Genomic DNA, 9,338 nt, shown 5'->3' with positions numbered 1-9,338 from the left:
TGGGCCCAACTGTGCTTGGAAAAGGCTGTGTTCAAGCCCTCTCCTACTGTTGCCCCCAGAGGTGGGCTGGCTGCACAGACCAGGTGCCCTGCCCCATGGGCTGTGGCTTTGCCATCTCTGCAGCATCTGACACACAATACGTGCTATACTGCAAAGCAAGAAGGCTCACCTCTCTTTGTTACCACCCTGCCTTGCAGCTCCCACTTTCTCACCCCTGTTTTGTTGCATTAAGTGTTTTTTTTGCTCCAGGCCAACAAACAGGGTGATGGACGTGACCCCTAGCCTAATTCACCTCCTCCTGTGGGAGGGATGAGGGCAGATTTGCTTGCCCCCAGCTGTTTACTTTCTATAGCTACAGAGAGCAACATGCTGCCTCAGACACAGGGTGGATCAGCTGAGGTCCTCTCCAAGGACCACTAACCAAGCTCTGCTTCACCCCTCATGCACAGCAGGGCCCATGGCACCTTGCAGGGCAGTCCGCAACCAGCTCATCAGCTGTATGCTCCCTCTATCTTCCTCCAGGCAGAAGGACCTCCATCATTGCAGCCAGGTCCTGGTCAGGCCCACACTAGGCAGTTTGTCAGCTTCCAAAGGATAATGATTCAACCAAAGTTCAAAGGATCCTCAGACCTGGAAAATACTAGCTTCCTTGAAGGCACTCCCAGCCCCAACACCAGCCAGGAAGCAGCTGCTTCCCTCAGCTCCTTCAGACACCCGTGGAAGAGCTAAGGAGAAAGCGAAGCTCCTGTCCCATACTTACGCATGGCCTCATTAGAAGACCCATGCCAAAATAACTCACCAGCATAAAACAAGGGTGGGTATAATTCARTTAAACTTGGAAATTTCTCCCCTGGCTTCCCACACTGCAGGCTCCTGTGGGTAGGGACAGTGGCTGCAGCACAGGCTCTAGCACCTCACCAGCGCCTTAGAGTCACAAGGCACTCTCCCGCAAACATACCCTGCAGGCAAGTGCCTGGACCGGGGAAGGCTCCCAGGGGCAGTTCTGCTCTCAAGAGCAGCAAGGCCAGGGGCATCGCTGGGAAGAAGGCGCATTGCAGGGCTGCAGCCAGCTGCAACCCAGGAGGCAAGCACTGCGGCTCCCTCACCCGCTGCATACCATCCCTCCGTCAGCACCCACTGACACCTGTGGTGCATGCCGCAGAGCTTGCTGCTCCTCCTTCCTGCACATGCAGGGGATGCAGTAGGAAGCTGGCATGGGTGTTAGGGCACATCCCTGTCAGGGAAAACCCAGCCTGTCAGCATGCAGCTGAACATGGGGGCTTCAACTGGAGGCACTCTGAAAGGATTTGTTTCTTTCTTCTACAGGAAGGATGGTGACACGAAGCATTTTCTCCTGAGTTGTGCTGCTCCCACCGCACTGCCGGGGCATTGACTGAATGGCTAAATTGGCTCAGGGATTCACAAGCTAAAAACAGACTGTAAAATTTGCTTGATCCCACTGGACTCCTAGAGGGAACGAGATTCATTTAATGAACAAACACAAAGGTCCCTCCTTTCTCCATTTAATAAACTGATTCATATGAGAGCCTGCAGGTCCAGAATATAAAGGCAGAGACTCCTTGCTGCAAGGCTTGCACCCTCATGAGCTCTCTCAGGCTGCTTGTTAGCCTGCACACACAGCTCCGCTGCCACCACCAGTCCGGGGGGACAAGCTGTTGCAACAGGCGGAGAGGTCCCTGCAGCATTTCACCTGTCCCCTGCTGCCCACGGTCATTACAACGAAACAGAACAGAGGAACATGACGTGTTTTGTGGAAATAGAGGGCAACAGCCTGAAACCTGCTCACTGTCTCTACAGAGGCAGTGAAGCAGATATGGCAGAACTACGTTTAGGCTTTGGTTCCCTGCTGCAGGATAAAGCCCTCCTACCTCAGAGAGGAGGGATGAAGAGGCTGGCTTTCTGAGACCAACCTGCTGCTAGCAGTGACCTGGGGGGATCCCAAACTCCTGCACTCTCAGATCCTCTGACCATAATCCAACCTGCCTACCACTTTGGCGGAAAGAAAAACATCTCTGCTACCGCCACAGAGTAAATGGAGAAGAAACTTGGAGTTCAACCTCAGCGAGCTTCCTATAGTCAGGGTGAAGATAAACACACACAAGGGGACAGTTAAACTCCAAGCCTGCAACTCAAATGGCGCATGAATCACTGTTTACATTTGCAATAGAGAAACCACGGAGAATAGGATTGCTTTACCCAGCCCTATCACCAGCAATGATGATGCTCTGTGGACCAAAACAACAGCTCCCTCTTTCCAGGACTGTAGTCTAAAACTTACTCTCTTCCTTCCTGGGAAATCAGTATAACCAAACATATGGCAGTGCTCATAACCATGCAAGGATGCGTAAAGGAAGAGGATCAGAGAATCCTTTACAAAGATAACATTGCTGTTAGAAACCACATTAGTGAAGCCAAGTCCATGAAGAGAAAGATCCCCTTGCCTCATCTTCCTGGGGAAGATACAGGAGGGGAGGCGGGGAGTATGCTTCTTGGATAGCACAAAGGATCCCCGCTGGTATCTGCAAGGAGTGGAGGATTTGCCTCCTTCAAGCCAGGCAACGCGTGTGGCCATGCACCTCACTCAATGAGGTGCAAGTGCTGTTCCAGCGCCGCTGGGGATAAGTGCTCCCATCTCCCTACCCTCAAGGCTGTCTGGCTGCTGCCAGCATCTGAGCAGCCAGGCTATTCACAGCACACCCTGACAGGATGTCACAGTCTTCCCCTGCAGAGTGCAAGGACCAGGTTGCCCACAGTGCTGACTTTGGCCTTCACATGGGTGATGACACCCTTTAATTACATGCTCCCACACCCATTTTCCTTCTGCCTGCCCCACTGGACCCCTTTGTTGGACATCTTCTTGGATGCTGCTCAGCCACTTTGGGCCAAAGTGTTCCAGAAAAGCTCAGCCAAAATGGGGCATGGAAAGTTTTACCAAGCCCAAGCCAGTCAGGGTGAAGTTAGACTCTACTTAAGAGAGCACAGCAGCAATTAGCAATATCCACAGGGACTTTTAAACCTCCCAAATAGCCAACTGGACGCTCCCCTGGTGCACAGCCAGGAGCCTGGGGTGGGATCAGGGTAAGACAGGGTCACTCTGGTAGTAAGGTAGAAATGCTATGGAGGAAGCTATTCAGGATGAAGGAGGCAGCACCATGTTTGTGCTGGCTTTTAGGGGGAACAGACTGCTGAGACACCAAGCCCAAACAGGCCAAGCTCTCTAGGGCCAGAGGTACCTGCAGCAAGCATAGGGGAGAGGYTGCAGACCAGGTCCCCTGCCACAGCACCTGGAGTCACACTGCATGCAGCAGGCAAGTGCATGGAGGCTGTATGGCTCCCCTCTTCCCCAATGCTTTCTCACGCTTCAGTTTGTGACCTCTGCTGCAGCAGCATGGATCAGAGCAGGATGCAGGGCTCTGTTCCCCAAAGGCTTTTGGGACAGACTTGCCCACCCATGTATTCTGCTTGGCCGTGGGCTCCTCAGTGCCTCAGCAGGGAGCAGGCACAGAGAGCTCCCAGCACCCCAGGCTGCTGCTGTGACCCAAGAGGGAAGGGGAATACAGCTCTGGGTACAGGCTATAAGCAGGGTTGCCAAAAATCGCTCCCATCTTTGCTTCACAGGTCTCAGGAGACATTCCCAAAGCCAGAGATGCCATTCCCACATCCCCACAGTGACTAGGGAGGGGGCAGGAGGAAAGTAAGGGACGAGGTTTACATCCTCAAGAGTGAGGGGTTGGGGCTGGCAGGGTCAGGGGACTCAGGGAATAGCACAGCATTGCCATGATAATGTGGCTGTCTCAGAGGATGTACCAGAAGCCTACGCATAATTAGACACGCTGGCACAACAGACTTAGAAGTTTGCCATCAGGTTTTCTCAGCCCTGCTCAGACAAAGCCAGCTGGTTATTTCTCCCAATTACAGAGCCAAGCCAGAGCCAGCTTCCCCAAGGCCGGCCAGCTCAGCTGCAATCTTCTGCGCATGCTCTTGTGGGCAGAAATCTCCTGACAGAGCACAAGTACCCAAATTCTCCAGTTCTTGCTGGAGCCAGGCTCACTTTCCTGGGAGCTCAGCTCTCAGCTACATGGGCTTTCACCTACGGCTTTTAGAGCCGAGAGAGATTTCAGTGGATAAAGATCTACACATTGACATACTTGCTGAACCAAACCACCAGCCAGTCCCAGGGAAGCCAGACAGCTATAAAACCAGTGGGAAGTCTAGCAAAGGTGAAGAAAATAAAGGTCATTTCTCATAGCAGCAAGAAGGGCTGCTTCTGTTATTCACATCTTGTGTGTCCTGTGCCCTCACGTGACACAGCTCCACCGCATGTTAGAGGAAGGGCCTTCATGAGCAAAACCCACAGCAGAGAACTTCAGCACAGAAGGGCTGTTGCAGTAGTTTTGAAGGGAGAAAAATAAAAGTTAATTGATACAGGAACTGAAACAGATTAGTTAAAAAAAAAAAAAGTCTAAGAGCAGAACAGGCTGGGGAGCAGAGAAACACCCACCCTGTGAGGCTGCAGCTTTCTAGGATTGTGGTCACTCTCAGTTGCAAGCAGCAAGGGCTGGACCAGAAAGAGAGCTCCACAGCTCCTTTCTGGTGAACTGGTGCTTGCTCTGCTTTGCATCATCATGTCTCCTGTAAAAAGTCAGACAAGAACAAAATTGGCCAGGCACTTATGGGGACAAAAAATTAGGATTATTTCTCCTTTACTGTGGTCAATTAGCAGGCAAACACACTTGTTCTGAAGCTGCTCTGCCAAAGAGATAAAACTGGAGCCTCAAACACACGCCTCATGTCTTACCCTAATACAGAGAAATGCTCTTTAGCTTTCCCCCCCACCCTTCTTTCTTTCTTTGGATCTTCTACACACGAAAGAGTTGAAAAAGCTCACTCCTCTATCGGTATAGCTCCATTAGTCTTGTAGTCTTGGTCAACAATGTGCCTCTGATATAAATCTCCTGGGCATCTCATCTTACTGCTCTTTACTTCAAGGACACCAACTGAGTTCATTTCAGATGAAGCTAAACTCGACCAGGTGCTCCAGAAGCATGCCTAGGTGCTTCAATCACTGACATGTGCACGTCTGAAGGAAAACTCCCCCCTAGACATGGTGAGGGCAGACACCGGGTCCTCAGCCAAACTGGTTTGCTCTACAGATCCACTTCTTTTGCCCCACACCACTCATTAACACAGACATAGCTGGTGTCACCCTGAGGGCACTTGCATCAGACATCCCCAGCTGAAGCAGGAGAAGATGAAGAGCTGCTGCAGCACTTCAACAAAACCTTCTTTCCAATACCCATTGTCTCCCCACACTCAGACTTTCCCCCTTAGTCAGGGCTGAGGGCTTCTTGGCACCAAAGGGCTGTGGCTGCACCTCCGCAGCTCCCCAGGCACCCTTACATTTGCATCATGCTCAGCTGCGGGGCAGCAGAAGGCTGGCGGGGATGGCCTGCCTCTAGGGAACTGCGCTGCCAGAGGAGATGCTGCAGTGAGGGCAAGGGAGCAGGGAGGAAGGCAATACATCTCTTGCTGCCAGCTTCTCACAGCACCCCAGGAAGGAACAAGTGCACATGGCACCTCTGGAAAGAGGCAGCCACTCCGTAGCTGCCCTTTCCTGAGCTGTATCATGCTTTTCTGGCTGAGTGGTTTGGCTCTGAGGCAGCGCAGCCCATTTTCTTTAAATCACAGTGATCCCCTTGGCACAGCACATGCAGGACCAGATCACGTCACTGTGCGGTTGACAAAAGCACCCCCCTGCTTGGCTCAGCTGCTGCGTGGCACTAGAAGCTGTTATACACCGCCCCCAAACCTCACTGTGCTGGCATTCAAAGCAGCATTAGCATCTTTTAAGCAAGCACCATAATGAAAGACTATTTGAAGCAGATAACAGCAGAGGGTTGCTGCCTGGTCTTTTCAGTTCCCAACAAATGCACTGACAGCAAAGGCTGAGGAAGGGGAGAAGGAGGTTAAGAGGGAAAACAGGGAGAGCAATACCAGTAGGCTCTTGTTCAGGAGAAACTTCTGTATTAAGTGTTGGGAGAGAATCTGGGTTTTAATATTAAGCTGCTTATTTAGGTCTCTAAGTTGTGGAGATGCTACATTTCAAAACTAATTAGACTGACAGAGCTCGGATTCGATTACAGGATTTCCAGAAGTAAGAGGGTTTAAAAAAAAATTAAATGGCTGCCCTGGAAGCGTTAGCAAGAGAATTAAACAGCCATTGCCGCAGCCAATTGTCATTTAAGCTGGGAAACATGATAACTCCAGCTGCCAAAATCCCTTTGCACCAGTGGCTGCAGTAGGGAACCACTCTCCTAACAGGCCTGATTGGAAGATGCACAATGTATGTGTTACTCCAGCCTTAGAGGAAGGAACTCGGTCTCCAAGGTCCTCTGATGGCAATGTCTGAATTTGAAAGCATGTGGATTTTTCACCATCCCCAAACCTGTGGTAGCAAGCACAGCATCCAAGAGCCAGAGGAAGGCAACTGAGGGGCTGGGGCTGCAACCAGGAGAGGCTGCAGGTCCCACAGAGCAGCAAACGGCTACCCAGAGGAAGCCCCAGTGTGTATATGGACAGAAGGCCCCATCTTTACTGCTCAGGATGCTAAGGCTCTGTCTGCACTAGCAAAGTGCAGATGGACTATGGTCAGATGGACTCAGACCAATGATGGACTGACATACAGCTACACTTCTGAAGTGAGGAAAGCAAGGGAGCAATAGCAGCACTATGTTTACAGGTCTCCTAGCATCAAAGCCTTTGCTTTACTGACAACTCTTCTAACAGAAACAGATTCCCTCTCCCCCACTCCTCTGAAACCATGGGAAAGGCAGCAATGTCATAAGGTCCATTACCAAAGCCAGAACAGTGCCTTTTGAAAGCCTAGGATTGCCAACTTCAGGTCCTCTGAAGCTCCTAAAGCACCTTTCATTTATGGATTTCAAGCTTCTCCCCAGGTACAGATCCTCAGGCATTCTAGAGAAATTCATCCTGGAGGGCTGCCAGACTGGGACCCTGAAGTAAAATAGAGCATCAACATGCTGTTTAGTGGTCTGGATGTTCTTAGCTAGCAGACAGTTGCTTCTAGCAATTCAAAAGATGCTCTACTCCCATATGCCACCCTCTCACCCTCCTGAGCATCAGTTTGGGTCAAGCATCCTGATCAACAACATGCCATGAACCCTATTTTCTCTCATTGCTGCATGAACATCCCAAGAGGAGAAGAGCAGACCATGGCGTAGGCAATGCCAATGCTGTTGCTACTGCTATCCTCCATTTGCACTGGAGGAGGATGTCATTGCTGTAGTCACACAAACAATTATATTTATGCTAGACCAAACCTATTTCCTTCAAACCAAAGGTAGGAACTGCAGGGAACTCTAAAGAGAACCTCTGGGGTGCACAGCCTTGATTAAACATAGACATCAAGATGGATTCCAGGTGCATATGCTTGATCTCATTTCTATGTGCTTGGACTGTGTGTCAGTCTCGAACCAACTCCTCCTTCATTGCTCCCATTGCTGTCCAAGGTAGCTTAATAAAGGGTGCGCCCAGTACTGCAACGTGRCACCAGTGATCTTGCTTTTTCCTAAGGCCTTCCATCTAACAGAGCCTGCAGCACTTCCCCTGCTTCTCCCACAGGCTCAAGGAACATCTCTCACCACTGAAACATGGATCTTATTCAAGTGGGAAGCGGTAACACTCAGACAACATGTTGCTGCCACCCAGAAGGTAAGGTAAGGTTTAAACACARCAATGCTGTGGTTAAGGGCCCTAAAAGCTGTTTTGTTAACACTGTATACAACCAGGTGGAGGAGGGGGAAGTTATTGAATAGTGACTTACAAAAGACCTTTCTGGATGAATGCAGGGAACTGTGGGAGAAGGAAAGATGAAGAAAAGAAAAAGATAATGGCACCAGGCAAGGACATCTCCGCACACACTAAAAAGGCTATGGGCAAAGCTGTCAGCTTCAAAAGGACCTTAATATCCTGTTTCAAAAGGAAATGCAAGCTGCTTCTGCCAGGCTGGGAACTCAGAGGTCAGCTTCTGAAAGGGCTCTCCCTGAAACATCAGAGACAAACATTTTTGAGCTAAGGGAACAGCCTATGCTTGTTAGGCTGCAAAGACTGATGGGAAGGAAGAAAAGGAAGTAGACAGTGATAGAAAGCAGAGCTGGTACAGTCTGTTCCTGTGGAAAAAGGAGAAAGACATTGTCCTTTTCATTGCTGGAAGACTCACCTTACTGGCAGTGATTTTGCTCTAAATAAATGCTTCAGAAAGACTGGTCACTCCCTATTGGTTCATCTACTGGATGAGTCAGATTCAGAAGGGCTGGACACCATTTGTGGATAACACACCAGGGACCTCAATGTAAGACTTGAATAACTCTAGTAGTCACATGGCAGGAAAGCTGTATGGCTGAAGACCAGGAGCATGAGCAAGGGATATAAATCACAATTAAGGATGGACTGGATCCATTAGTCAACCTTATAACTGCAATCCAAGGTCTATTCTACACAGAGACAGAGATGTTATGCAAGTGACTATAAACATACCAAAAAAATCAGAATTAAAATATATCCTGGAATTGTTTTTCAAACATAGGTTATGTAAGAATGAACATTATCAGGAGCTTGAGGATGCATCATCAACATCTTGGTTCAATAATGACTACAACTACCTGCCCTTGCTTCCTCCCTCCCTATGCCATCTCTAGAAGGAGCTGCTATTACCTCATTTCTCTCAGCCCTCATTTGCCTGGCCAGTATTAAGACATTCATCTCACCTAATTTTTCCTAAGGTAAGTTTGTCACCCTAGTCTCCTTTATGGCTAATGGCAAGAAATGGGCACTTTCACATGGTTTATATTCTAAAATATATATGCCTCAAGTAGGTCAGATAAATTGCATTCTTGAGGTATCTATTTCTCAAGTCCAGGATGACTAGTCTGGGTACAAAACATGAATCCCATCAAAATTACCTTCAGGGGGGTGGGGGTGGGGGAGGGAACACCACAACTTTGTTTCATACTAGGTATAATGTTCAACATAAAGGTTGCCTGCCTGGAGCTCATAGATGATGAGCAGCACTTGTATTATGACAGCAAGCAGCCACTCAGGAGTAATCAGGCCATAAACATCATCTTTAGAAAGAAAATCTGTCCTTTCTGCTTTGGCAAAGGGAATCCAAATGTCTCTTTGGAGTCATTTCCCCATCAGAGATGCTTAGTTTTCTTCCATATTCTCTGGAGTCTCCATGACTAAAAGACTACAAAACATTTGTAGGCGTGTGGAAGGGGCCAGCTTTGCAGATCATC

This window comes from Apteryx rowi, unplaced genomic scaffold (genome assembly GCF_003343035.1).
Source record: "Apteryx rowi isolate R43461 unplaced genomic scaffold, aptRow1 scaffold_60, whole genome shotgun sequence".
Taxonomy (NCBI): domain Eukaryota; kingdom Metazoa; phylum Chordata; class Aves; order Apterygiformes; family Apterygidae; genus Apteryx; species Apteryx rowi.
The sequence above is the reverse complement of the archived record's forward strand: the minus strand, read 5'-3'. Positions refer to the sequence as shown.